We start from the raw sequence: 27,778 nt of genomic DNA on the forward strand, positions 1-27,778 counted from the left end.
AAAGTCGCAGAAATGTCACACATATTTGGCCTGCAACTTTCTGTGCGACAAATTCAGACAGGAAAAATCAGTATAAATCCTTAGAAAATTATCCCCCAGTGTCTCCATCTGCTGGCGGTATTGAATAAGCATTGCTGCACTGATGGGGTATGCATTAGACGAAAAAAAAGAAGAAAAAGAAGAATAATACGCCCAGAAAAGAGGCGAAAAGGAGAAAAACGTAAAAAAACGTGAAAAAAAAGTAAGAGGAAGAGAAGGGAAAAAAAGGTGGAAATGGGTTTAAAAGTGATTTCGGCGGAGAAATATATATATATATATATATATATATATATATATATATATATATATACGCGCACACACACACATATATATAAACGTATTCTCCGTTGAGATATTGCAGCCGCTGCTGTGTCCAGGCCCAGGAGCCTTAGCACTGTGCTGTGATGTCACTCAATACCACTGACATCACTAGGTGTAAACAACATCTCTCCTTTGCTGTGTATGTGACTATGGAGCTGTTTGGTGATGTCGTCTATTATGGCCTTCATAGAAGCAACAGGAGATTGTTGCATCCATCTAGAACCCTCAGAACTACAGTGCTATGATGTCACTCACTTCCACAGGCCTTGCAGAGTGTAAACAACAACAACCCAGCTTTGTTGTGTATGTAACCATAGGGATTTGTGATGTCACCTAGAACCTTCACAGCAGCGACAGCTTTATGAGGAGCATCAGCACTGCTCTGCCTGAGCAGAACCATCACCGCCATAGGTTGTCAAATAACCCGGATTTAACCCACACAGGTAAGTCCAATGGGGTGCAGGCATGTCCTCTATGCTTACAGCTTCCCGTGGGTGTTGGTTTGATACCGTTTGGGGACAGCCAAGGAGGCATCTGCAGGCAACAAAGGTAGGTGTGTGCTTGTGTGTGTGTTTCCTATGCAGATCCTAAGCCCAGTGTCACATGCAAGTAGGAGGAGTAAGAAGGGTTCCTGGCAAATCCGGGTTATGGATTGCATTTAAAAAGGCCCCGTGGGAGTGCAATGGGCCCCTGTCTTGCTGCTTAGCAATAATGGTATGGGTTTAGGTTCTGCTGTGTGTACTGGTGGTTGACTGCCCCCCAGCCCAGAGTGTGCATGGAAAATTGTCTGGCAGCCTCCCTGACAGCAAGCAGTGATAGTGCCCATGAAGGGGACCTTGTTGGGCCCGCCCCTTTCACGGTTATCGCTTCTCGGCCTTTTGGCTAAGATCAAGTGTAGTATCTGTTCTTATCAGTTTAATATCTGATACGTCCCCTATCTGGGGACCATATATTAAATGGATTTTTGAGAACGGGGGCCGATTTCGAAGCTTGCTTCCGTCGCCCTATGCATTGACCCGATATGGCAGTATCTTCGGGTACAGTGCACCACCCCCTTACAGGGTTAAAAAGAAAGATTCCTACTTTCATTGCTACCTGCTTGCTGGCTAGCCAGCTAGCCAGCCCTGTGGGCCTTGCTGCTGCTGCTGCAGCCAAAAAACAAAAGGTGGTGCTGCTGCTGCTTCTGCTGCTTCTGCTTCTGCTTGTGTCTGGCCGCTGTTGGAGCGTCCAGGCACAGGACTTCTGCTGCTGCTGACTAAATGGCCTCCTTAATTGGATCATTTGAGTAGCCAGCACACCTGTGCAGGTAGGGCATGACATGATAGGCAGCTGCCTTGATAGCGGGTGGGTGCTGAATGTTCCTAATTGACAAAATAAGATTAATGCTTATGAAGAAATATAAAATCTCATCCCTTCCCCAATATCGCGCCACACCCCTACCCCTTAATTCCCTGGTTGAACTTGATGGACATATGTCTTTTTTCGACCGTACTAACTATGTAACTATGTAACATAACATGGGGGGGGTCTCCTGGCTGTTCACACAGGTGTGTCATTGCTGTACATTGACCATGCATTGCTTCTGTGGTATTGCAAAGGCAAAGACAAATGCTTCCAGCCATCCATTGCACTAATGGATTGGTCATCAGCTGGCTGTCTATGTCCCGCATCAATATAGACCAAAGTACAGAGGGTTAGGCTATGCTATTGTGCACCTACCTGATGCATCAGAAGGTGCGAGGCCCTTGCTAAATTCTGTGCACAGACTTTGAGATCTATACTTTAGACTGTATCTAAACCTGCTCCAACATGGACTGACATTCTGGCCTACTTTCAGCCGATGCGACTTGTCTGTCGCTGAACAGTCGCTTTTTATGTATTCAGCACCTATGTATAATGTTGTAAAAATGCTCTAGAAGCTAAAGTCGCAGAAATGTCACACATATTTGGCCTGCAACTTTCTGTGCGACAAATTCAGACAGGAAAAATCAGTATAAATCCTTAGAAAATTATCCCCCAGTGTCTCCATCTGCTGGCGGTATTGAATAAGCATTGCTGCACTGATGGGGTATGCATTAGACGAAAAAAAAGAAGAAAAAGAAGAATAATACGCCCAGAAAAGAGGCGAAAAGGAGAAAAACGTAAAAAAACGTGAAAAAAAAGTAAGAGGAAGAGAAGGGAAAAAAAGGTGGAAATGGGTTTAAAAGTGATTTCGGCGGAGAAATATATATATATATATATATATATATATATATATATATATACGCGCACACACACACATATATATAAACGTATTCTCCGTTGAGATATTGCAGCCGCTGCTGTGTCCAGGCCCAGGAGCCTTAGCACTGTGCTGTGATGTCACTCAATACCACTGACATCACTAGGTGTAAACAACATCTCTCCTTTGCTGTGTATGTGACTATGGAGCTGTTTGGTGATGTCGTCTATTATGGCCTTCATAGAAGCAACAGGAGATTGTTGCATCCATCTAGAACCCTCAGAACTACAGTGCTATGATGTCACTCACTTCCACAGGCCTTGCAGAGTGTAAACAACAACAACCCAGCTTTGTTGTGTATGTAACCATAGGGATTTGTGATGTCACCTAGAACCTTCACAGCAGCGACAGCTTTATGAGGAGCATCAGCACTGCTCTGCCTGAGCAGAACCATCACCGCCATAGGTTGTCAAATAACCCGGATTTAACCCACACAGGTAAGTCCAATGGGGTGCAGGCATGTCCTCTATGCTTACAGCTTCCCGTGGGTGTTGGTTTGATACCGTTTGGGGACAGCCAAGGAGGCATCTGCAGGCAACAAAGGTAGGTGTGTGCTTGTGTGTGTGTTTCCTATGCAGATCCTAAGCCCAGTGTCACATGCAAGTAGGAGGAGTAAGAAGGGTTCCTGGCAAATCCGGGTTATGGATTGCATTTAAAAAGGCCCCGTGGGAGTGCAATGGGCCCCTGTCTTGCTGCTTAGCAATAATGGTATGGGTTTAGGTTCTGCTGTGTGTACTGGTGGTTGACTGCCCCCCAGCCCAGAGTGTGCATGGAAAATTGTCTGGCAGCCTCCCTGACAGCAAGCAGTGATAGTGCCCATGAAGGGGACCTTGTTGGGCCCGCCCCTTTCACGGTTATCGCTTCTCGGCCTTTTGGCTAAGATCAAGTGTAGTATCTGTTCTTATCAGTTTAATATCTGATACGTCCCCTATCTGGGGACCATATATTAAATGGATTTTTGAGAACGGGGGCCGATTTCGAAGCTTGCTTTCGTCGCCCTATGCATTGACCCGATATGGCAGTATCTTCGGGTACAGTGCACCACCCCCTTACAGGGTTAAAAAGAAAGATTCCTACTTTCATTGCTACCTGCTTGCTGGCTAGCCAGCTAGCCAGCCCTGTGGGCCTTGCTGCTGCTGCTGCAGCCAAAAAACAAAAGGTGGTGCTGCTGCTGCTTCTGCTGCTTCTGCTTCTGCTTGTGTCTGGCCGCTGTTGGAGCGTCCAGGCACAGGACTTCTGCTGCTGCTGACTAAATGGCCTCCTTAATTGGATCATTTGAGTAGCCAGCACACCTGTGCAGGTAGGGCATGACATGATAGGCAGCTGCCTTGATAGCGGGTGGGTGCTGAATGTTCCTAATTGACAAAATAAGATTAATGCTTATGAAGAAATATAAAATCTCATCCCTTCCCCAATATCGCGCCACACCCCTACCCCTTAATTCCCTGGTTGAACTTGATGGACATATGTCTTTTTTCGACCGTACTAACTATGTAACTATGTAACATAACATGGGGGGGGTCTCCTGGCTGTTCACACAGGTGTGTCATTGCTGTACATTGACCATGCATTGCTTCTGTGGTATTGCAAAGGCAAAGACAAATGCTTCCAGCCATCCATTGCACTAATGGATTGGTCATCAGCTGGCTGTCTATGTCCCGCATCAATATAGACCAAAGTACAGAGGGTTAGGCTATGCTATTGTGCACCTACCTGATGCATCAGAAGGTGCGAGGCCCTTGCTAAATTCTGTGCACAGACTTTGAGATCTATACTTTAGACTGTATCTAAACCTGCTCCAACATGGACTGACATTCTGGCCTACTTTCAGCCGATGCGACTTGTCTGTCGCTGAACAGTCGCTTTTTATGTATTCAGCACCTATGTATAATGTTGTAAAAATGCTCTAGAAGCTAAAGTCGCAGAAATGTCACACATATTTGGCCTGCAACTTTCTGTGCGACAAATTCAGACAGGAAAAATCAGTATAAATCCTTAGAAAATTATCCCCCAGTGTCTCCATCTGCTGGCGGTATTGAATAAGCATTGCTGCACTGATGGGGTATGCATTAGACGAAAAAAAAGAAGAAAAAGAAGAATAATACGCCCAGAAAAGAGGCGAAAAGGAGAAAAACGTAAAAAAACGTGAAAAAAAAGTAAGAGGAAGAGAAGGGAAAAAAAGGTGGAAATGGGTTTAAAAGTGATTTCGGCGGAGAAATATATATATATATATATATATATATATATATATATATATATATACGCGCACACACACACATATATATAAACGTATTCTCCGTTGAGATATTGCAGCCGCTGCTGTGTCCAGGCCCAGGAGCCTTAGCACTGTGCTGTGATGTCACTCAATACCACTGACATCACTAGGTGTAAACAACATCTCTCCTTTGCTGTGTATGTGACTATGGAGCTGTTTGGTGATGTCGTCTATTATGGCCTTCATAGAAGCAACAGGAGATTGTTGCATCCATCTAGAACCCTCAGAACTACAGTGCTATGATGTCACTCACTTCCACAGGCCTTGCAGAGTGTAAACAACAACAACCCAGCTTTGTTGTGTATGTAACCATAGGGATTTGTGATGTCACCTAGAACCTTCACAGCAGCGACAGCTTTATGAGGAGCATCAGCACTGCTCTGCCTGAGCAGAACCATCACCGCCATAGGTTGTCAAATAACCCGGATTTAACCCACACAGGTAAGTCCAATGGGGTGCAGGCATGTCCTCTATGCTTACAGCTTCCCGTGGGTGTTGGTTTGATACCGTTTGGGGACAGCCAAGGAGGCATCTGCAGGCAACAAAGGTAGGTGTGTGCTTGTGTGTGTGTTTCCTATGCAGATCCTAAGCCCAGTGTCACATGCAAGTAGGAGGAGTAAGAAGGGTTCCTGGCAAATCCGGGTTATGGATTGCATTTAAAAAGGCCCCGTGGGAGTGCAATGGGCCCCTGTCTTGCTGCTTAGCAATAATGGTATGGGTTTAGGTTCTGCTGTGTGTACTGGTGGTTGACTGCCCCCCAGCCCAGAGTGTGCATGGAAAATTGTCTGGCAGCCTCCCTGACAGCAAGCAGTGATAGTGCCCATGAAGGGGACCTTGTTGGGCCCGCCCCTTTCACGGTTATCGCTTCTCGGCCTTTTGGCTAAGATCAAGTGTAGTATCTGTTCTTATCAGTTTAATATCTGATACGTCCCCTATCTGGGGACCATATATTAAATGGATTTTTGAGAACGGGGGCCGATTTCGAAGCTTGCTTCCGTCGCCCTATGCATTGACCCGATATGGCAGTATCTTCGGGTACAGTGCACCACCCCCTTACAGGGTTAAAAAGAAAGATTCCTACTTTCATTGCTACCTGCTTGCTGGCTAGCCAGCTAGCCAGCCCTGTGGGCCTTGCTGCTGCTGCTGCAGCCAAAAAACAAAAGGTGGTGCTGCTGCTGCTTCTGCTGCTTCTGCTTCTGCTTGTGTCTGGCCGCTGTTGGAGCGTCCAGGCACAGGACTTCTGCTGCTGCTGACTAAATGGCCTCCTTAATTGGATCATTTGAGTAGCCAGCACACCTGTGCAGGTAGGGCATGACATGATAGGCAGCTGCCTTGATAGCGGGTGGGTGCTGAATGTTCCTAATTGACAAAATAAGATTAATGCTTATGAAGAAATATAAAATCTCATCCCTTCCCCAATATCGCGCCACACCCCTACCCCTTAATTCCCTGGTTGAACTTGATGGACATATGTCTTTTTTCGACCGTACTAACTATGTAACTATGTAACATAACATGGGGGGGGGTCTCCTGGCTGTTCACACAGGTGTGTCATTGCTGTACATTGACCATGCATTGCTTCTGTGGTATTGCAAAGGCAAAGACAAATGCTTCCAGCCATCCATTGCACTAATGGATTGGTCATCAGCTGGCTGTCTATGTCCCGCATCAATATAGACCAAAGTACAGAGGGTTAGGCTATGCTATTGTGCACCTACCTGATGCATCAGAAGGTGCGAGGCCCTTGCTAAATTCTGTGCACAGACTTTGAGATCTATACTTTAGACTGTATCTAAACCTGCTCCAACATGGACTGACATTCTGGCCTACTTTCAGCCGATGCGACTTGTCTGTCGCTGAACAGTCGCTTTTTATGTATTCAGCACCTATGTATAATGTTGTAAAAATGCTCTAGAAGCTAAAGTCGCAGAAATGTCACACATATTTGGCCTGCAACTTTCTGTGCGACAAATTCAGACAGGAAAAATCAGTATAAATCCTTAGAAAATTATCCCCCAGTGTCTCCATCTGCTGGCGGTATTGAATAAGCATTGCTGCACTGATGGGGTATGCATTAGACGAAAAAAAAGAAGAAAAAGAAGAATAATACGCCCAGAAAAGAGGCGAAAAGGAGAAAAACGTAAAAAAACGTGAAAAAAAAGTAAGAGGAAGAGAAGGGAAAAAAAGGTGGAAATGGGTTTAAAAGTGATTTCGGCGGAGAAATATATATATATATATATATATATATATATATATATATATATATACGCGCACACACACACATATATATAAACGTATTCTCCGTTGAGATATTGCAGCCGCTGCTGTGTCCAGGCCCAGGAGCCTTAGCACTGTGCTGTGATGTCACTCAATACCACTGACATCACTAGGTGTAAACAACATCTCTCCTTTGCTGTGTATGTGACTATGGAGCTGTTTGGTGATGTCGTCTATTATGGCCTTCATAGAAGCAACAGGAGATTGTTGCATCCATCTAGAACCCTCAGAACTACAGTGCTATGATGTCACTCACTTCCACAGGCCTTGCAGAGTGTAAACAACAACAACCCAGCTTTGTTGTGTATGTAACCATAGGGATTTGTGATGTCACCTAGAACCTTCACAGCAGCGACAGCTTTATGAGGAGCATCAGCACTGCTCTGCCTGAGCAGAACCATCACCGCCATAGGTTGTCAAATAACCCGGATTTAACCCACACAGGTAAGTCCAATGGGGTGCAGGCATGTCCTCTATGCTTACAGCTTCCCGTGGGTGTTGGTTTGATACCGTTTGGGGACAGCCAAGGAGGCATCTGCAGGCAACAAAGGTAGGTGTGTGCTTGTGTGTGTGTTTCCTATGCAGATCCTAAGCCCAGTGTCACATGCAAGTAGGAGGAGTAAGAAGGGTTCCTGGCAAATCCGGGTTATGGATTGCATTTAAAAAGGCCCCGTGGGAGTGCAATGGGCCCCTGTCTTGCTGCTTAGCAATAATGGTATGGGTTTAGGTTCTGCTGTGTGTACTGGTGGTTGACTGCCCCCCAGCCCAGAGTGTGCATGGAAAATTGTCTGGCAGCCTCCCTGACAGCAAGCAGTGATAGTGCCCATGAAGGGGACCTTGTTGGGCCCGCCCCTTTCACGGTTATCGCTTCTCGGCCTTTTGGCTAAGATCAAGTGTAGTATCTGTTCTTATCAGTTTAATATCTGATACGTCCCCTATCTGGGGACCATATATTAAATGGATTTTTGAGAACGGGGGCCGATTTCGAAGCTTGCTTCCGTCGCCCTATGCATTGACCCGACATGGCAGTATCTTCGGGTACAGTGCACCACCCCCTTACAGGGTTAAAAAGAAAGATTCCTACTTTCATTGCTACCTGCTTGCTGGCTAGCCAGCTAGCCAGCCCTGTGGGCCTTGCTGCTGCTGCTGCAGCCAAAAAACAAAAGGTGGTGCTGCTGCTGCTTCTGCTGCTTCTGCTTCTGCTTGTGTCTGGCCGCTGTTGGAGCGTCCAGGCACAGGACTTCTGCTGCTGCTGACTAAATGGCCTCCTTAATTGGATCATTTGAGTAGCCAGCACACCTGTGCAGGTAGGGCATGACATGATAGGCAGCTGCCTTGATAGCGGGTGGGTGCTGAATGTTCCTAATTGACAAAATAAGATTAATGCTTATGAAGAAATATAAAATCTCATCCCTTCCCCAATATCGCGCCACACCCCTACCCCTTAATTCCCTGGTTGAACTTGATGGACATATGTCTTTTTTCGACCGTACTAACTATGTAACTATGTAACATAACATGGGGGGGGTCTCCTGGCTGTTCACACAGGTGTGTCATTGCTGTACATTGACCATGCATTGCTTCTGTGGTATTGCAAAGGCAAAGACAAATGCTTCCAGCCATCCATTGCACTAATGGATTGGTCATCAGCTGGCTGTCTATGTCCCGCATCAATATAGACCAAAGTACAGAGGGTTAGGCTATGCTATTGTGCACCTACCTGATGCATCAGAAGGTGCGAGGCCCTTGCTAAATTCTGTGCACAGACTTTGAGATCTATACTTTAGACTGTATCTAAACCTGCTCCAACATGGACTGACATTCTGGCCTACTTTCAGCCGATGCGACTTGTCTGTCGCTGAACAGTCGCTTTTTATGTATTCAGCACCTATGTATAATGTTGTAAAAATGCTCTAGAAGCTAAAGTCGCAGAAATGTCACACATATTTGGCCTGCAACTTTCTGTGCGACAAATTCAGACAGGAAAAATCAGTATAAATCCTTAGAAAATTATCCCCCAGTGTCTCCATCTGCTGGCGGTATTGAATAAGCATTGCTGCACTGATGGGGTATGCATTAGACGAAAAAAAAGAAGAAAAAGAAGAATAATACGCCCAGAAAAGAGGCGAAAAGGAGAAAAACGTAAAAAAACGTGAAAAAAAAGTAAGAGGAAGAGAAGGGAAAAAAAGGTGGAAATGGGTTTAAAAGTGATTTCGGCGGAGAAATATATATATATATATATATATATATATATATATATATATATATATACGCGCACACACACACATATATATAAACGTATTCTCCGTTGAGATATTGCAGCCGCTGCTGTGTCCAGGCCCAGGAGCCTTAGCACTGTGCTGTGATGTCACTCAATACCACTGACATCACTAGGTGTAAACAACATCTCTCCTTTGCTGTGTATGTGACTATGGAGCTGTTTGGTGATGTCGTCTATTATGGCCTTCATAGAAGCAACAGGAGATTGTTGCATCCATCTAGAACCCTCAGAACTACAGTGCTATGATGTCACTCACTTCCACAGGCCTTGCAGAGTGTAAACAACAACAACCCAGCTTTGTTGTGTATGTAACCATAGGGATTTGTGATGTCACCTAGAACCTTCACAGCAGCGACAGCTTTATGAGGAGCATCAGCACTGCTCTGCCTGAGCAGAACCATCACCGCCATAGGTTGTCAAATAACCCGGATTTAACCCACACAGGTAAGTCCAATGGGGTGCAGGCATGTCCTCTATGCTTACAGCTTCCCGTGGGTGTTGGTTTGATACCGTTTGGGGACAGCCAAGGAGGCATCTGCAGGCAACAAAGGTAGGTGTGTGCTTGTGTGTGTGTTTCCTATGCAGATCCTAAGCCCAGTGTCACATGCAAGTAGGAGGAGTAAGAAGGGTTCCTGGCAAATCCGGGTTATGGATTGCATTTAAAAAGGCCCCGTGGGAGTGCAATGGGCCCCTGTCTTGCTGCTTAGCAATAATGGTATGGGTTTAGGTTCTGCTGTGTGTACTGGTGGTTGACTGCCCCCCAGCCCAGAGTGTGCATGGAAAATTGTCTGGCAGCCTCCCTGACAGCAAGCAGTGATAGTGCCCATGAAGGGGACCTTGTTGGGCCCGCCCCTTTCACGGTTATCGCTTCTCGGCCTTTTGGCTAAGATCAAGTGTAGTATCTGTTCTTATCAGTTTAATATCTGATACGTCCCCTATCTGGGGACCATATATTAAATGGATTTTTGAGAACGGGGGCCGATTTCGAAGCTTGCTTCCGTCGCCCTATGCATTGACCCGATATGGCAGTATCTTCGGGTACAGTGCACCACCCCCTTACAGGGTTAAAAAGAAAGATTCCTACTTTCATTGCTACCTGCTTGCTGGCTAGCCAGCTAGCCAGCCCTGTGGGCCTTGCTGCTGCTGCTGCAGCCAAAAAACAAAAGGTGGTGCTGCTGCTGCTTCTGCTGCTTCTGCTTCTGCTTGTGTCTGGCCGCTGTTGGAGCGTCCAGGCACAGGACTTCTGCTGCTGCTGACTAAATGGCCTCCTTAATTGGATCATTTGAGTAGCCAGCACACCTGTGCAGGTAGGGCATGACATGATAGGCAGCTGCCTTGATAGCGGGTGGGTGCTGAATGTTCCTAATTGACAAAATAAGATTAATGCTTATGAAGAAATATAAAATCTCATCCCTTCCCCAATATCGCGCCACACCCCTACCCCTTAATTCCCTGGTTGAACTTGATGGACATATGTCTTTTTTCGACCGTACTAACTATGTAACTATGTAACATAACATGGGGGGGGTCTCCTGGCTGTTCACACAGGTGTGTCATTGCTGTACATTGACCATGCATTGCTTCTGTGGTATTGCAAAGGCAAAGACAAATGCTTCCAGCCATCCATTGCACTAATGGATTGGTCATCAGCTGGCTGTCTATGTCCCGCATCAATATAGACCAAAGTACAGAGGGTTAGGCTATGCTATTGTGCACCTACCTGATGCATCAGAAGGTGCGAGGCCCTTGCTAAATTCTGTGCACAGACTTTGAGATCTATACTTTAGACTGTATCTAAACCTGCTCCAACATGGACTGACATTCTGGCCTACTTTCAGCCGATGCGACTTGTCTGTCGCTGAACAGTCGCTTTTTATGTATTCAGCACCTATGTATAATGTTGTAAAAATGCTCTAGAAGCTAAAGTCGCAGAAATGTCACACATATTTGGCCTGCAACTTTCTGTGCGACAAATTCAGACAGGAAAAATCAGTATAAATCCTTAGAAAATTATCCCCCAGTGTCTCCATCTGCTGGCGGTATTGAATAAGCATTGCTGCACTGATGGGGTATGCATTAGACGAAAAAAAAGAAGAAAAAGAAGAATAATACGCCCAGAAAAGAGGCGAAAAGGAGAAAAACGTAAAAAAACGTGAAAAAAAAGTAAGAGGAAGAGAAGGGAAAAAAAGGTGGAAATGGGTTTAAAAGTGATTTCGGCGGAGAAATATATATATATATATATATATATATATATATATATATATATATATACGCGCACACACACACATATATATAAACGTATTCTCCGTTGAGATATTGCAGCCGCTGCTGTGTCCAGGCCCAGGAGCCTTAGCACTGTGCTGTGATGTCACTCAATACCACTGACATCACTAGGTGTAAACAACATCTCTCCTTTGCTGTGTATGTGACTATGGAGCTGTTTGGTGATGTCGTCTATTATGGCCTTCATAGAAGCAACAGGAGATTGTTGCATCCATCTAGAACCCTCAGAACTACAGTGCTATGATGTCACTCACTTCCACAGGCCTTGCAGAGTGTAAACAACAACAACCCAGCTTTGTTGTGTATGTAACCATAGGGATTTGTGATGTCACCTAGAACCTTCACAGCAGCGACAGCTTTATGAGGAGCATCAGCACTGCTCTGCCTGAGCAGAACCATCACCGCCATAGGTTGTCAAATAACCCGGATTTAACCCACACAGGTAAGTCCAATGGGGTGCAGGCATGTCCTCTATGCTTACAGCTTCCCGTGGGTGTTGGTTTGATACCGTTTGGGGACAGCCAAGGAGGCATCTGCAGGCAACAAAGGTAGGTGTGTGCTTGTGTGTGTGTTTCCTATGCAGATCCTAAGCCCAGTGTCACATGCAAGTAGGAGGAGTAAGAAGGGTTCCTGGCAAATCCGGGTTATGGATTGCATTTAAAAAGGCCCCGTGGGAGTGCAATGGGCCCCTGTCTTGCTGCTTAGCAATAATGGTATGGGTTTAGGTTCTGCTGTGTGTACTGGTGGTTGACTGCCCCCCAGCCCAGAGTGTGCATGGAAAATTGTCTGGCAGCCTCCCTGACAGCAAGCAGTGATAGTGCCCATGAAGGGGACCTTGTTGGGCCCGCCCCTTTCACGGTTATCGCTTCTCGGCCTTTTGGCTAAGATCAAGTGTAGTATCTGTTCTTATCAGTTTAATATCTGATACGTCCCCTATCTGGGGACCATATATTAAATGGATTTTTGAGAACGGGGGCCGATTTCGAAGCTTGCTTCCGTCGCCCTATGCATTGACCCGATATGGCAGTATCTTCGGGTACAGTGCACCACCCCCTTACAGGGTTAAAAAGAAAGATTCCTACTTTCATTGCTACCTGCTTGCTGGCTAGCCAGCTAGCCAGCCCTGTGGGCCTTGCTGCTGCTGCTGCAGCCAAAAAACAAAAGGTGGTGCTGCTGCTGCTTCTGCTGCTTCTGCTTCTGCTTGTGTCTGGCCGCTGTTGGAGCGTCCAGGCACAGGACTTCTGCTGCTGCTGACTAAATGGCCTCCTTAATTGGATCATTTGAGTAGCCAGCACACCTGTGCAGGTAGGGCATGACATGATAGGCAGCTGCCTTGATAGCGGGTGGGTGCTGAATGTTCCTAATTGACAAAATAAGATTAATGCTTATGAAGAAATATAAAATCTCATCCCTTCCCCAATATCGCGCCACACCCCTACCCCTTAATTCCCTGGTTGAACTTGATGGACATATGTCTTTTTTCGACCGTACTAACTATGTAACTATGTAACATAACATGGGGGGGGTCTCCTGGCTGTTCACACAGGTGTGTCATTGCTGTACATTGACCATGCATTGCTTCTGTGGTATTGCAAAGGCAAAGACAAATGCTTCCAGCCATCCATTGCACTAATGGATTGGTCATCAGCTGGCTGTCTATGTCCCGCATCAATATAGACCAAAGTACAGAGGGTTAGGCTATGCTATTGTGCACCTACCTGATGCATCAGAAGGTGCGAGGCCCTTGCTAAATTCTGTGCACAGACTTTGAGATCTATACTTTAGACTGTATCTAAACCTGCTCCAACATGGACTGACATTCTGGCCTACTTTCAGCCGATGCGACTTGTCTGTCGCTGAACAGTCGCTTTTTATGTATTCAGCACCTATGTATAATGTTGTAAAAATGCTCTAGAAGCTAAAGTCGCAGAAATGTCACACATATTTGGCCTGCAACTTTCTGTGCGACAAATTCAGACAGGAAAAATCAGTATAAATCCTTAGAAAATTATCCCCCAGTGTCTCCATCTGCTGGCGGTATTGAATAAGCATTGCTGCACTGATGGGGTATGCATTAGACGAAAAAAAAGAAGAAAAAGAAGAATAATACGCCCAGAAAAGAGGCGAAAAGGAGAAAAACGTAAAAAAACGTGAAAAAAAAGTAAGAGGAAGAGAAGGGAAAAAAAGGTGGAAATGGGTTTAAAAGTGATTTCGGCGGAGAAATATATATATATATATATATATATATATATATATATACGCGCACACACACACATATATATAAACGTATTCTCCGTTGAGATATTGCAGCCGCTGCTGTGTCCAGGCCCAGGAGCCTTAGCACTGTGCTGTGATGTCACTCAATACCACTGACATCACTAGGTGTAAACAACATCTCTCCTTTGCTGTGTATGTGACTATGGAGCTGTTTGGTGATGTCGTCTATTATGGCCTTCATAGAAGCAACAGGAGATTGTTGCATCCATCTAGAACCCTCAGAACTACAGTGCTATGATGTCACTCACTTCCACAGGCCTTGCAGAGTGTAAACAACAACAACCCAGCTTTGTTGTGTATGTAACCATAGGGATTTGTGATGTCACCTAGAACCTTCACAGCAGCGACAGCTTTATGAGGAGCATCAGCACTGCTCTGCCTGAGCAGAACCATCACCGCCATAGGTTGTCAAATAACCCGGATTTAACCCACACAGGTAAGTCCAATGGGGTGCAGGCATGTCCTCTATGCTTACAGCTTCCCGTGGGTGTTGGTTTGATACCGTTTGGGGACAGCCAAGGAGGCATCTGCAGGCAACAAAGGTAGGTGTGTGCTTGTGTGTGTGTTTCCTATGCAGATCCTAAGCCCAGTGTCACATGCAAGTAGGAGGAGTAAGAAGGGTTCCTGGCAAATCCGGGTTATGGATTGCATTTAAAAAGGCCCCGTGGGAGTGCAATGGGCCCCTGTCTTGCTGCTTAGCAATAATGGTATGGGTTTAGGTTCTGCTGTGTGTACTGGTGGTTGACTGCCCCCCAGCCCAGAGTGTGCATGGAAAATTGTCTGGCAGCCTCCCTGACAGCAAGCAGTGATAGTGCCCATGAAGGGGACCTTGTTGGGCCCGCCCCTTTCACGGTTATCGCTTCTCGGCCTTTTGGCTAAGATCAAGTGTAGTATCTGTTCTTATCAGTTTAATATCTGATACGTCCCCTATCTGGGGACCATATATTAAATGGATTTTTGAGAACGGGGGCCGATTTCGAAGCTTGCTTCCGTCGCCCTATGCATTGACCCGATATGGCAGTATCTTCGGGTACAGTGCACCACCCCCTTACAGGGTTAAAAAGAAAGATTCCTACTTTCATTGCTACCTGCTTGCTGGCTAGCCAGCTAGCCAGCCCTGTGGGCCTTGCTGCTGCTGCTGCAGCCAAAAAACAAAAGGTGGTGCTGCTGCTGCTTCTGCTGCTTCTGCTTCTGCTTGTGTCTGGCCGCTGTTGGAGCGTCCAGGCACAGGACTTCTGCTGCTGCTGACTAAATGGCCTCCTTAATTGGATCATTTGAGTAGCCAGCACACCTGTGCAGGTAGGGCATGACATGATAGGCAGCTGCCTTGATAGCGGGTGGGTGCTGAATGTTCCTAATTGACAAAATAAGATTAATGCTTATGAAGAAATATAAAATCTCATCCCTTCCCCAATATCGCGCCACACCCCTACCCCTTAATTCCCTGGTTGAACTTGATGGACATATGTCTTTTTTCGACCGTACTAACTATGTAACTATGTAACATAACATGGGGGGGGTCTCCTGGCTGTTCACACAGGTGTGTCATTGCTGTACATTGACCATGCATTGCTTCTGTGGTATTGCAAAGGCAAAGACAAATGCTTCCAGCCATCCATTGCACTAATGGATTGGTCATCAGCTGGCTGTCTATGTCCCGCATCAATATAGACCAAAGTACAGAGGGTTAGGCTATGCTATTGTGCACCTACCTGATGCATCAGAAGGTGCGAGGCCCTTGCTAAATTCTGTGCACAGACTTTGAGATCTATACTTTAGACTGTATCTAAACCTGCTCCAACATGGACTGACATTCTGGCCTACTTTCAGCCGATGCGACTTGTCTGTCGCTGAACAGTCGCTTTTTATGTATTCAGCACCTATGTATAATGTTGTAAAAATGCTCTAGAAGCTAAAGTCGCAGAAATGTCACACATATTTGGCCTGCAACTTTCTGTGCGACAAATTCAGACAGGAAAAATCAGTATAAATCCTTAGAAAATTATCCCCCAGTGTCTCCATCTGCTGGCGGTATTGAATAAGCATTGCTGCACTGATGGGGTATGCATTAGACGAAAAAAAAGAAGAAAAAGAAGAATAATACGCCCAGAAAAGAGGCGAAAAGGAGAAAAACGTAAAAAAACGTGAAAAAAAAGTAAGAGGAAGAGAAGGGAAAAAAAGGTGGAAATGGGTTTAAAAGTGATTTCGGCGGAGAAATATATATATATATATATATATATATATATATACGCGCACACACACACATATATATAAACGTATTCTCCGTTGAGATATTGCAGCCGCTGCTGTGTCCAGGCCCAGGAGCCTTAGCACTGTGCTGTGATGTCACTCAATACCACTGACATCACTAGGTGTAAACAACATCTCTCCTTTGCTGTGTATGTGACTATGGAGCTGTTTGGTGATGTCGTCTATTATGGCCTTCATAGAAGCAACAGGAGATTGTTGCATCCATCTAGAACCCTCAGAACTACAGTGCTATGATGTCACTCACTTCCACAGGCCTTGCAGAGTGTAAACAACAACAACCCAGCTTTGTTGTGTATGTAACCATAGGGATTTGTGATGTCACCTAGAACCTTCACAGCAGCGACAGCTTTATGAGGAGCATCAGCACTGCTCTGCCTGAGCAGAACCATCACCGCCATAGGTTGTCAAATAACCCGGATTTAACCCACACAGGTAAGTCCAATGGGGTGCAGGCATGTCCTCTATGCTTACAGCTTCCCGTGGGTGTTGGTTTGATACCGTTTGGGGACAGCCAAGGAGGCATCTGCAGGCAACAAAGGTAGGTGTGTGCTTGTGTGTGTGTTTCCTATGCAGATCCTAAGCCCAGTGTCACATGCAAGTAGGAGGAGTAAGAAGGGTTCCTGGCAAATCCGGGTTATGGATTGCATTTAAAAAGGCCCCGTGGGAGTGCAATGGGCCCCTGTCTTGCTGCTTAGCAATAATGGTATGGGTTTAGGTTCTGCTGTGTGTACTGGTGGTTGACTGCCCCCCAGCCCAGAGTGTGCATGGAAAATTGTCTGGCAGCCTCCCTGACAGCAAGCAGTGATAGTGCCCATGAAGGGGACCTTGTTGGGCCCGCCCCTTTCACGGTTATCGCTTCTCGGCCTTTTGGCTAAGATCAAGTGTAGTATCTGTTCTTATCAGTTTAATATCTGATACGTCCCCTATCTGGGGACCATATATTAAATGGATTTTTGAGAACGGGGGCCGATTTCGAAGCTTGCTTCCGTCGCCCTATGCATTGACCCGATATGGCAGTATCTTCGGGTACAGTGCACCACCCCCTTACAGGGTTAAAAAGAAAGATTCCTACTTTCATTGCTACCTGCTTGCTGGCTAGCCAGCTAGCCAGCCCTGTGGGCCTTGCTGCTGCTGCTGCAGCCAAAAAACAAAAGGTGGTGCTGCTGCTGCTTCTGCTGCTTCTGCTTCTGCTTGTGTCTGGCCGCTGTTGGAGCGTCCAGGCACAGGACTTCTGCTGCTGCTGACTAAATGGCCTCCTTAATTGGATCATTTGAGTAGCCAGCACACCTGTGCAGGTAGGGCATGACATGATAGGCAGCTGCCTTGATAGCGGGTGGGTGCTGAATGTTCCTAATTGACAAAATAAGATTAATGCTTATGAAGAAATATAAAATCTCATCCCTTCCCCAATATCGCGCCACACCCCTACCCCTTAATTCCCTGGTTGAACTTGATGGACATATGTCTTTTTTCGACCGTACTAACTATGTAACTATGTAACATAACATGGGGGGGGGTCTCCTGGCTGTTCACACAGGTGTGTCATTGCTGTACATTGACCATGCATTGCTTCTGTGGTATTGCAAAGGCAAAGACAAATGCTTCCAGCCATCCATTGCACTAATGGATTGGTCATCAGCTGGCTGTCTATGTCCCGCATCAATATAGACCAAAGTACAGAGGGTTAGGCTATGCTATTGTGCACCTACCTGATGCATCAGAAGGTGCGAGGCCCTTGCTAAATTCTGTGCACAGACTTTGAGATCTATACTTTAGACTGTATCTAAACCTGCTCCAACATGGACTGACATTCTGGCCTACTTTCAGCCGATGCGACTTGTCTGTCGCTGAACAGTCGCTTTTTATGTATTCAGCACCTATGTATAATGTTGTAAAAATGCTCTAGAAGCTAAAGTCGCAGAAATGTCACACATATTTGGCCTGCAACTTTCTGTGCGACAAATTCAGACAGGAAAAATCAGTATAAATCCTTAGAAAATTATCCCCCAGTGTCTCCATCTGCTGGCGGTATTGAATAAGCATTGCTGCACTGATGGGGTATGCATTAGACGAAAAAAAAGAAGAAAAAGAAGAATAATACGCCCAGAAAAGAGGCGAAAAGGAGAAAAACGTAAAAAAACGTGAAAAAAAAGTAAGAGGAAGAGAAGGGAAAAAAAGGTGGAAATGGGTTTAAAAGTGATTTCGGCGGAGAAATATATATATATATATATATATATATATATATATATATATATACGCGCACACACACACATATATATAAACGTATTCTCCGTTGAGATATTGCAGCCGCTGCTGTGTCCAGGCCCAGGAGCCTTAGCACTGTGCTGTGATGTCACTCAATACCACTGACATCACTAGGTGTAAACAACATCTCTCCTTTGCTGTGTATGTGACTATGGAGCTGTTTGGTGATGTCGTCTATTATGGCCTTCATAGAAGCAACAGGAGATTGTTGCATCCATCTAGAACCCTCAGAACTACAGTGCTATGATGTCACTCACTTCCACAGGCCTTGCAGAGTGTAAACAACAACAACCCAGCTTTGTTGTGTATGTAACCATAGGGATTTGTGATGTCACCTAGAACCTTCACAGCAGCGACAGCTTTATGAGGAGCATCAGCACTGCTCTGCCTGAGCAGAACCATCACCGCCATAGGTTGTCAAATAACCCGGATTTAACCCACACAGGTAAGTCCAATGGGGTGCAGGCATGTCCTCTATGCTTACAGCTTCCCGTGGGTGTTGGTTTGATACCGTTTGGGGACAGCCAAGGAGGCATCTGCAGGCAACAAAGGTAGGTGTGTGCTTGTGTGTGTGTTTCCTATGCAGATCCTAAGCCCAGTGTCACATGCAAGTAGGAGGAGTAAGAAGGGTTCCTGGCAAATCCGGGTTATGGATTGCATTTAAAAAGGCCCCGTGGGAGTGCAATGGGCCCCTGTCTTGCTGCTTAGCAATAATGGTATGGGTTTAGGTTCTGCTGTGTGTACTGGTGGTTGACTGCCCCCCAGCCCAGAGTGTGCATGGAAAATTGTCTGGCAGCCTCCCTGACAGCAAGCAGTGATAGTGCCCATGAAGGGGACCTTGTTGGGCCCGCCCCTTTCACGGTTATCGCTTCTCGGCCTTTTGGCTAAGATCAAGTGTAGTATCTGTTCTTATCAGTTTAATATCTGATACGTCCCCTATCTGGGGACCATATATTAAATGGATTTTTGAGAACGGGGGCCGATTTCGAAGCTTGCTTCCGTCGCCCTATGCATTGACCCGATATGGCAGTATCTTCGGGTACAGTGCACCACCCCCTTACAGGGTTAAAAAGAAAGATTCCTACTTTCATTGCTACCTGCTTGCTGGCTAGCCAGCTAGCCAGCCCTGTGGGCCTTGCTGCTGCTGCTGCAGCCAAAAAACAAAAGGTGGTGCTGCTGCTGCTTCTGCTGCTTCTGCTTCTGCTTGTGTCTGGCCGCTGTTGGAGCGTCCAGGCACAGGACTTCTGCTGCTGCTGACTAAATGGCCTCCTTAATTGGATCATTTGAGTAGCCAGCACACCTGTGCAGGTAGGGCATGACATGATAGGCAGCTGCCTTGATAGCGGGTGGGTGCTGAATGTTCCTAATTGACAAAATAAGATTAATGCTTATGAAGAAATATAAAATCTCATCCCTTCCCCAATATCGCGCCACACCCCTACCCCTTAATTCCCTGGTTGAACTTGATGGACATATGTCTTTTTTCGACCGTACTAACTATGTAACTATGTAACATAACATGGGGGGGGGTCTCCTGGCTGTTCACACAGGTGTGTCATTGCTGTACATTGACCATGCATTGCTTCTGTGGTATTGCAAAGGCAAAGACAAATGCTTCCAGCCATCCATTGCACTAATGGATTGGTCATCAGCTGGCTGTCTATGTCCCGCATCAATATAGACCAAAGTACAGAGGGTTAGGCTATGCTATTGTGTACCTACCTGATGCATCAGAAGGTGTGAGGCCCTTGCTAAATTCTGTGCACAGACTTTGAGATCTATACTTTAGACTGTATCTAAACCTGCTCCAACATGGACTGACAGTCTGGCCTACTTTCAGCCGATGCGACTTGTCTGTCGCTGAACAGTCGCTTTTTATGTATTCAGCACCTATGTATAATGTTGTAAAAATGCTCTAGAAGCTAAAGTCGCAGAAATGTCACACATATTTGGCCTGCAACTTTCTGTGCGACAAATTCAGACAGGAAAAATCAGTATAAATCCTTAGAAAATTATCCCCCAGTGTCTCCATCTGCTGGCGGTATTGAATAAGCATTGCTGCACTGATGGGGTATGCATTAGACGAAAAAAAAGAAGAAAAAGAAGAATAATACGCCCAGAAAAGAGGCGAAAAGGAGAAAAACGTAAAAAAACGTGAAAAAAAAGTAAGAGGAAGAGAAGGGAAAAAAAGGTGGAAATGGGTTTAAAAGTGATTTCGGCGGAGAAATATATATATATATATATATATATATATATATATATATATATATACGCGCACACACACACATATATATAAACGTATTCTCCGTTGAGATATTGCAGCCGCTGCTGTGTCCAGGCCCAGGAGCCTTAGCACTGTGCTGTGATGTCACTCAATACCACTGACATCACTAGGTGTAAACAACATCTCTCCTTTGCTGTGTATGTGACTATGGAGCTGTTTGGTGATGTCGTCTATTATGGCCTTCATAGAAGCAACAGGAGATTGTTGCATCCATCTAGAACCCTCAGAACTACAGTGCTATGATGTCACTCACTTCCACAGGCCTTGCAGAGTGTAAACAACAACAACCCAGCTTTGTTGTGTATGTAACCATAGGGATTTGTGATGTCACCTAGAACCTTCACAGCAGCGACAGCTTTATGAGGAGCATCAGCACTGCTCTGCCTGAGCAGAACCATCACCGCCATAGGTTGTCAAATAACCCGGATTTAACCCACACAGGTAAGTCCAATGGGGTGCAGGCATGTCCTCTATGCTTACAGCTTCCCGTGGGTGTTGGTTTGATACCGTTTGGGGACAGCCAAGGAGGCATCTGCAGGCAACAAAGGTAGGTGTGTGCTTGTGTGTGTGTTTCCTATGCAGATCCTAAGCCCAGTGTCACATGCAAGTAGGAGGAGTAAGAAGGGTTCCTGGCAAATCCGGGTTATGGATTGCATTTAAAAAGGCCCCGTGGGAGTGCAATGGGCCCCTGTCTTGCTGCTTAGCAATAATGGTATGGGTTTAGGTTCTGCTGTGTGTACTGGTGGTTGACTGCCCCCCAGCCCAGAGTGTGCATGGAAAATTGTCTGGCAGCCTCCCTGACAGCAAGCAGTGATAGTGCCCATGAAGGGGACCTTGTTGGGCCCGCCCCTTTCACGGTTATCGCTTCTCGGCCTTTTGGCTAAGATCAAGTGTAGTATCTGTTCTTATCAGTTTAATATCTGATACGTCCCCTATCTGGGGACCATATATTAAATGGATTTTTGAGAACGGGGGCCGATTTCGAAGCTTGCTTCCGTCGCCCTATGCATTGACCCGATATGGCAGTATCTTCGGGTACAGTGCACCACCCCCTTACAGGGTTAAAAAGAAAGATTCCTACTTTCATTGCTACCTGCTTGCTGGCTAGCCAGCTAGCCAGCCCTGTGGGCCTTGCTGCTGCTGCTGCAGCCAAAAAACAAAAGGTGGTGCTGCTGCTGCTTCTGCTGCTTCTGCTTCTGCTTGTGTCTGGCCGCTGTTGGAGCGTCCAGGCACAGGACTTCTGCTGCTGCTGACTAAATGGCCTCCTTAATTGGATCATTTGAGTAGCCAGCACACCTGTGCAGGTAGGGCATGACATGATAGGCAGCTGCCTTGATAGCGGGTGGGTGCTGAATGTTCCTAATTGACAAAATAAGATTAATGCTTATGAAGAAATATAAAATCTCATCCCTTCCCCAATATCGCGCCACACCCCTACCCCTTAATTCCCTGGTTGAACTTGATGGACATATGTCTTTTTTCGACCGTACTAACTATGTAACTATGTAACATAACATGGGGGGGGTCTCCTGGCTGTTCACACAGGTGTGTCATTGCTGTACATTGACCATGCATTGCTTCTGTGGTATTGCAAAGGCAAAGACAAATGCTTCCAGCCATCCATTGCACTAATGGATTGGTCATCAGCTGGCTGTCTATGTCCCGCATCAATATAGACCAAAGTACAGAGGGTTAGGCTATGCTATTGTGCACCTACCTGATGCATCAGAAGGTGCGAGGCCCTTGCTAAATTCTGTGCACAGACTTTGAGATCTATACTTTAGACTGTATCTAAACCTGCTCCAACATGGACTGACATTCTGGCCTACTTTCAGCCGATGCGACTTGTCTGTCGCTGAACAGTCGCTTTTTATGTATTCAGCACCTATGTATAATGTTGTAAAAATGCTCTAGAAGCTAAAGTCGCAGAAATGTCACACATATTTGGCCTGCAACTTTCTGTGCGACAAATTCAGACAGGAAAAATCAGTATAAATCCTTAGAAAATTATCCCCCAGTGTCTCCATCTGCTGGCGGTATTGAATAAGCATTGCTGCACTGATGGGGTATGCATTAGACGAAAAAAAAGAAGAAAAAGAAGAATAATACGCCCAGAAAAGAGGCGAAAAGGAGAAAAACGTAAAAAAACGTGAAAAAAAAGTAAGAGGAAGAGAAGGGAAAAAAAGGTGGAAATGGGTTTAAAAGTGATTTCGGCGGAGAAATATATATATATATATATATATATATATATATATATATATATACGCGCACACACACACATATATATAAACGTATTCTCCGTTGAGATATTGCAGCCGCTGCTGTGTCCAGGCCCAGGAGCCTTAGCACTGTGCTGTGATGTCACTCAATACCACTGACATCACTAGGTGTAAACAACATCTCTCCTTTGCTGTGTATGTGACTATGGAGCTGTTTGGTGATGTCGTCTATTATGGCCTTCATAGAAGCAACAGGAGATTGTTGCATCCATCTAGAACCCTCAGAACTACAGTGCTATGATGTCACTCACTTCCACAGGCCTTGCAGAGTGTAAACAACAACAACCCAGCTTTGTTGTGTATGTAACCATAGGGATTTGTGATGTCACCTAGAACCTTCACAGCAGCGACAGCTTTATGAGGAGCATCAGCACTGCTCTGCCTGAGCAGAACCATCACCGCCATAGGTTGTCAAATAACCCGGATTTAACCCACACAGGTAAGTCCAATGGGGTGCAGGCATGTCCTCTATGCTTACAGCTTCCCGTGGGTGTTGGTTTGATACCGTTTGGGGACAGCCAAGGAGGCATCTGCAGGCAACAAAGGTAGGTGTGTGCTTGTGTGTGTGTTTCCTATGCAGATCCTAAGCCCAGTGTCACATGCAAGTAGGAGGAGTAAGAAGGGTTCCTGGCAAATCCGGGTTATGGATTGCATTTAAAAAGGCCCCGTGGGAGTGCAATGGGCCCCTGTCTTGCTGCTTAGCAATAATGGTATGGGTTTAGGTTCTGCTGTGTGTACTGGTGGTTGACTGCCCCCCAGCCCAGAGTGTGCATGGAAAATTGTCTGGCAGCCTCCCTGACAGCAAGCAGTGATAGTGCCCATGAAGGGGACCTTGTTGGGCCCGCCCCTTTCACGGTTATCGCTTCTCGGCCTTTTGGCTAAGATCAAGTGTAGTATCTGTTCTTATCAGTTTAATATCTGATACGTCCCCTATCTGGGGACCATATATTAAATGGATTTTTGAGAACGGGGGCCGATTTCGAAGCTTGCTTCCGTCGCCCTATGCATTGACCCGATATGGCAGTATCTTCGGGTACAGTGCACCACCCCCTTACAGGGTTAAAAAGAAAGATTCCTACTTTCATTGCTACCTGCTTGCTGGCTAGCCAGCTAGCCAGCCCTGTGGGCCTTGCTGCTGCTGCTGCAGCCAAAAAACAAAAGGTGGTGCTGCTGCTGCTTCTGCTGCTTCTGCTTCTGCTTGTGTCTGGCCGCTGTTGGAGCGTCCAGGCACAGGACTTCTGCTGCTGCTGACTAAATGGCCTCCTTAATTGGATCATTTGAGTAGCCAGCACACCTGTGCAGGTAGGGCATGACATGATAGGCAGCTGCCTTGATAGCGGGTGGGTGCTGAATGTTCCTAATTGACAAAATAAGATTAATGCTTATGAAGAAATATAAAATCTCATCCCTTCCCCAATATCGCGCCACACCCCTACCCCTTAATTCCCTGGTTGAACTTGATGGACATATGTCTTTTTTCGACCGTACTAACTATGTAACTATGTAACATAACATGGGGGGGGTCTCCTGGCTGTTCACACAGGTGTGTCATTGCTGTACATTGACCATGCATTGCTTCTGTGGTATTGCAAAGGCAAAGACAAATGCTTCCAGCCATCCATTGCACTAATGGATTGGTCATCAGCTGGCTGTCTATGTCCCGCATCAATATAGACCAAAGTACAGAGGGTTAGGCTATGCTATTGTGCACCTACCTGATGCATCAGAAGGTGCGAGGCCCTTGCTAAATTCTGTGCACAGACTTTGAGATCTATACTTTAGACTGTATCTAAACCTGCTCCAACATGGACTGACATTCTGGCCTACTTTCAGCCGATGCAACTTGTCTGTCGCTGAACAGTCGCTTTTTATGTATTCAGCACCTATGTATAATGTTGTAAAAATGCTCTAGAAGCTAAAGTCGCAGAAATGTCACACATATTTGGCCTGCAACTTTCTGTGCGACAAATTCAGACAGGAAAAATCAGTATAAATCCTTAGAAAATTATCCCCCAGTGTCTCCATCTGCTGGCGGTATTGAATAAGCATTGCTGCACTGATGGGGTATGCATTAGACGAAAAAAAAGAAGAAAAAGAAGAATAATACGCCCAGAAAAGAGGCGAAAAGGAGAAAAACGTAAAAAAACGTGAAAAAAAAGTAAGAGGAAGAGAAGGGAAAAAAAGGTGGAAATGGGTTTAAAAGTGATTTCGGCGGAGAAATATATATATATATATATATATATATATATATATATATATATATATATATATACGCGCACACACACACATATATATAAACGTATTCTCCGTTGAGATATTGCAGCCGCTGCTGTGTCCAGGCCCAGGAGCCTTAGCACTGTGCTGTGATGTCACTCAATACCACTGACATCACTAGGTGTAAACAACATCTCTCCTTTGCTGTGTATGTGACTATGGAGCTGTTTGGTGATGTCGTCTATTATGGCCTTCATAGAAGCAACAGGAGATTGTTGCATCCATCTAGAACCCTCAGAACTACAGTGCTATGATGTCACTCACTTCCACAGGCCTTGCAGAGTGTAAACAACAACAACCCAGCTTTGTTGTGTATGTAACCATAGGGATTTGTGATGTCACCTAGAACCTTCACAGCAGCGACAGCTTTATGAGGAGCATCAGCACTGCTCTGCCTGAGCAGAACCATCACCGCCATAGGTTGTCAAATAACCCGGATTTAACCCACACAGGTAAGTCCAATGGGGTGCAGGCATGTCCTCTATGCTTACAGCTTCCCGTGGGTGTTGGTTTGATACCGTTTGGGGACAGCCAAGGAGGCATCTGCAGGCAACAAAGGTAGGTGTGTGCTTGTGTGTGTGTTTCCTATGCAGATCCTAAGCCCAGTGTCACATGCAAGTAGGAGGAGTAAGAAGGGTTCCTGGCAAATCCGGGTTATGGATTGCATTTAAAAAGGCCCCGTGGGAGTGCAATGGGCCCCTGTCTTGCTGCTTAGCAATAATGGTATGGGTTTAGGTTCTGCTGTGTGTACTGGTGGTTGACTGCCCCCCAGCCCAGAGTGTGCATGGAAAATTGTCTGGCAGCCTCCCTGACAGCAAGCAGTGATAGTGCCCATGAAGGGGACCTTGTTGGGCCCGCCCCTTTCACGGTTATCGCTTCTCGGCCTTTTGGCTAAGATCAAGTGTAGTATCTGTTCTTATCAGTTTAATATCTGATACGTCCCCTATCTGGGGACCATATATTAAATGGATTTTTGAGAACGGGGGCCGATTTCGAAGCTTGCTTCCGTCGCCCTATGCATTGACCCGATATGGCAGTATCTTCGGGTACAGTGCACCACCCCCTTACAGGGTTAAAAAGAAAGATTCCTACTTTCATTGCTACCTGCTTGCTGGCTAGCCAGCTAGCCAGCCCTGTGGGCCTTGCTGCTGCTGCTGCAGCCAAAAAACAAAAGGTGGTGCTGCTGCTGCTTCTGCTGCTTCTGCTTCTGCTTGTGTCTGGCCGCTGTTGGAGCGTCCAGGCACAGGACTTCTGCTGCTGCTGACTAAATGGCCTCCTTAATTGGATCATTTGAGTAGCCAGCACACCTGTGCAGGTAGGGCATGACATGATAGGCAGCTGCCTTGATAGCGGGTGGGTGCTGAATGTTCCTAATTGACAAAATAAGATTAATGCTTATGAAGAAATATAAAATCTCATCCCTTCCCCAATATCGCGCCACACCCCTACCCCTTAATTCCCTGGTTGAACTTGATGGACATATGTCTTTTTTCGACCGTACTAACTATGTAACTATGTAACATAACATGGGGGGGGTCTCCTGGCTGTTCACACAGGTGTGTCATTGCTGTACATTGACCATGCATTGCTTCTGTGGTATTGCAAAGGCAAAGACAAATGCTTCCAGCCATCCATTGCACTAATGGATTGGTCATCAGCTGGCTGTCTATGTCCCGCATCAATATAGACCAAAGTACAGAGGGTTAGGCTATGCTATTGTGCACCTACCTGATGCATCAGAAGGTGCGAGGCCCTTGCTAAATTCTGTGCACAGACTTTGAGATCTATACTTTAGACTGTATCTAAACCTGCTCCAACATGGACTGACATTCTGGCCTACTTTCAGCCGATGCGACTTGTCTGTCGCTGAACAGTCGCTTTTTATGTATTCAGCACCTATGTATAATGTTGTAAAAATGCTCTAGAAGCTAAAGTCGCAGAAATGTCACACATATTTGGCCTGCAACTTTCTGTGCGACAAATTCAGACAGGAAAAATCAGTATAAATCCTTAGAAAATTATCCCCCAGTGTCTCCATCTGCTGGCGGTATTGAATAAGCATTGCTGCACTGATGGGGTATGCATTAGACGAAAAAAAAGAAGAAAAAGAAGAATAATACGCCCAGAAAAGAGGCGAAAAGGAGAAAAACGTAAAAAAACGTGAAAAAAAAGTAAGAGGAAGAGAAGGGAAAAAAAGGTGGAAATGGGTTTAAAAGTGATTTCGGCGGAGAAATATATATATATATATATATATATATATATATATATATATACGCGCACACACACACATATATATAAACGTATTCTCCGTTGAGATATTGCAGCCGCTGCTGTGTCCAGGCCCAGGAGCCTTAGCACTGTGCTGTGATGT

The 27,778-nt window shown here is 45.8% G+C and overlaps 12 non-coding genes across 12 annotated transcripts; all 12 read left to right on the forward strand.

The window, feature by feature from the left end:
* The first annotated feature begins 1,222 nt into the window (after positions 1 to 1,222).
* On the forward strand, positions 1,223 to 1,413 carry LOC130318921 (U2 spliceosomal RNA). Its single transcript, XR_008865346.1, has one exon. It is a non-coding gene; the product is annotated as a U2 spliceosomal RNA (small nuclear RNA).
* Positions 1,414 to 3,497: 2,084 nt separating this feature from the next.
* On the forward strand, positions 3,498 to 3,688 carry LOC130318938 (U2 spliceosomal RNA). Its single transcript, XR_008865361.1, has one exon. It is a non-coding gene; the product is annotated as a U2 spliceosomal RNA (small nuclear RNA).
* A 2,088-nt stretch (positions 3,689 to 5,776) lies between these two features.
* LOC130318923 (U2 spliceosomal RNA) lies at positions 5,777 to 5,967 on the forward strand. The gene has a single exon (XR_008865347.1). It is a non-coding gene; the product is annotated as a U2 spliceosomal RNA (small nuclear RNA).
* Positions 5,968 to 8,056: 2,089 nt separating this feature from the next.
* On the forward strand, positions 8,057 to 8,247 carry LOC130318939 (U2 spliceosomal RNA). The gene has a single exon (XR_008865362.1). It is a non-coding gene; the product is annotated as a U2 spliceosomal RNA (small nuclear RNA).
* Positions 8,248 to 10,337: 2,090 nt separating this feature from the next.
* LOC130318924 (U2 spliceosomal RNA) lies at positions 10,338 to 10,528 on the forward strand. Its single transcript, XR_008865348.1, has one exon. It is a non-coding gene; the product is annotated as a U2 spliceosomal RNA (small nuclear RNA).
* Positions 10,529 to 12,618: 2,090 nt separating this feature from the next.
* Positions 12,619 to 12,809, forward strand: LOC130318925 (U2 spliceosomal RNA). Its single transcript, XR_008865349.1, has one exon. It is a non-coding gene; the product is annotated as a U2 spliceosomal RNA (small nuclear RNA).
* Positions 12,810 to 14,889: 2,080 nt separating this feature from the next.
* LOC130318926 (U2 spliceosomal RNA) lies at positions 14,890 to 15,080 on the forward strand. The gene has a single exon (XR_008865350.1). It is a non-coding gene; the product is annotated as a U2 spliceosomal RNA (small nuclear RNA).
* Positions 15,081 to 17,156: 2,076 nt separating this feature from the next.
* LOC130318927 (U2 spliceosomal RNA) lies at positions 17,157 to 17,347 on the forward strand. Its single transcript, XR_008865351.1, has one exon. It is a non-coding gene; the product is annotated as a U2 spliceosomal RNA (small nuclear RNA).
* A 2,087-nt stretch (positions 17,348 to 19,434) lies between these two features.
* On the forward strand, positions 19,435 to 19,625 carry LOC130318928 (U2 spliceosomal RNA). The gene has a single exon (XR_008865352.1). It is a non-coding gene; the product is annotated as a U2 spliceosomal RNA (small nuclear RNA).
* A 2,089-nt stretch (positions 19,626 to 21,714) lies between these two features.
* Positions 21,715 to 21,905, forward strand: LOC130318930 (U2 spliceosomal RNA). The gene has a single exon (XR_008865354.1). It is a non-coding gene; the product is annotated as a U2 spliceosomal RNA (small nuclear RNA).
* Positions 21,906 to 23,991: 2,086 nt separating this feature from the next.
* LOC130318931 (U2 spliceosomal RNA) lies at positions 23,992 to 24,182 on the forward strand. Its single transcript, XR_008865355.1, has one exon. It is a non-coding gene; the product is annotated as a U2 spliceosomal RNA (small nuclear RNA).
* A 2,096-nt stretch (positions 24,183 to 26,278) lies between these two features.
* On the forward strand, positions 26,279 to 26,469 carry LOC130318932 (U2 spliceosomal RNA). The gene has a single exon (XR_008865356.1). It is a non-coding gene; the product is annotated as a U2 spliceosomal RNA (small nuclear RNA).
* The last annotated feature ends 1,309 nt before the right edge of the window (positions 26,470 to 27,778 follow it).

This window comes from Hyla sarda, unplaced genomic scaffold (genome assembly GCF_029499605.1).
Source record: "Hyla sarda isolate aHylSar1 unplaced genomic scaffold, aHylSar1.hap1 scaffold_2087, whole genome shotgun sequence".
Classification (NCBI taxonomy): domain Eukaryota; kingdom Metazoa; phylum Chordata; class Amphibia; order Anura; family Hylidae; genus Hyla; species Hyla sarda.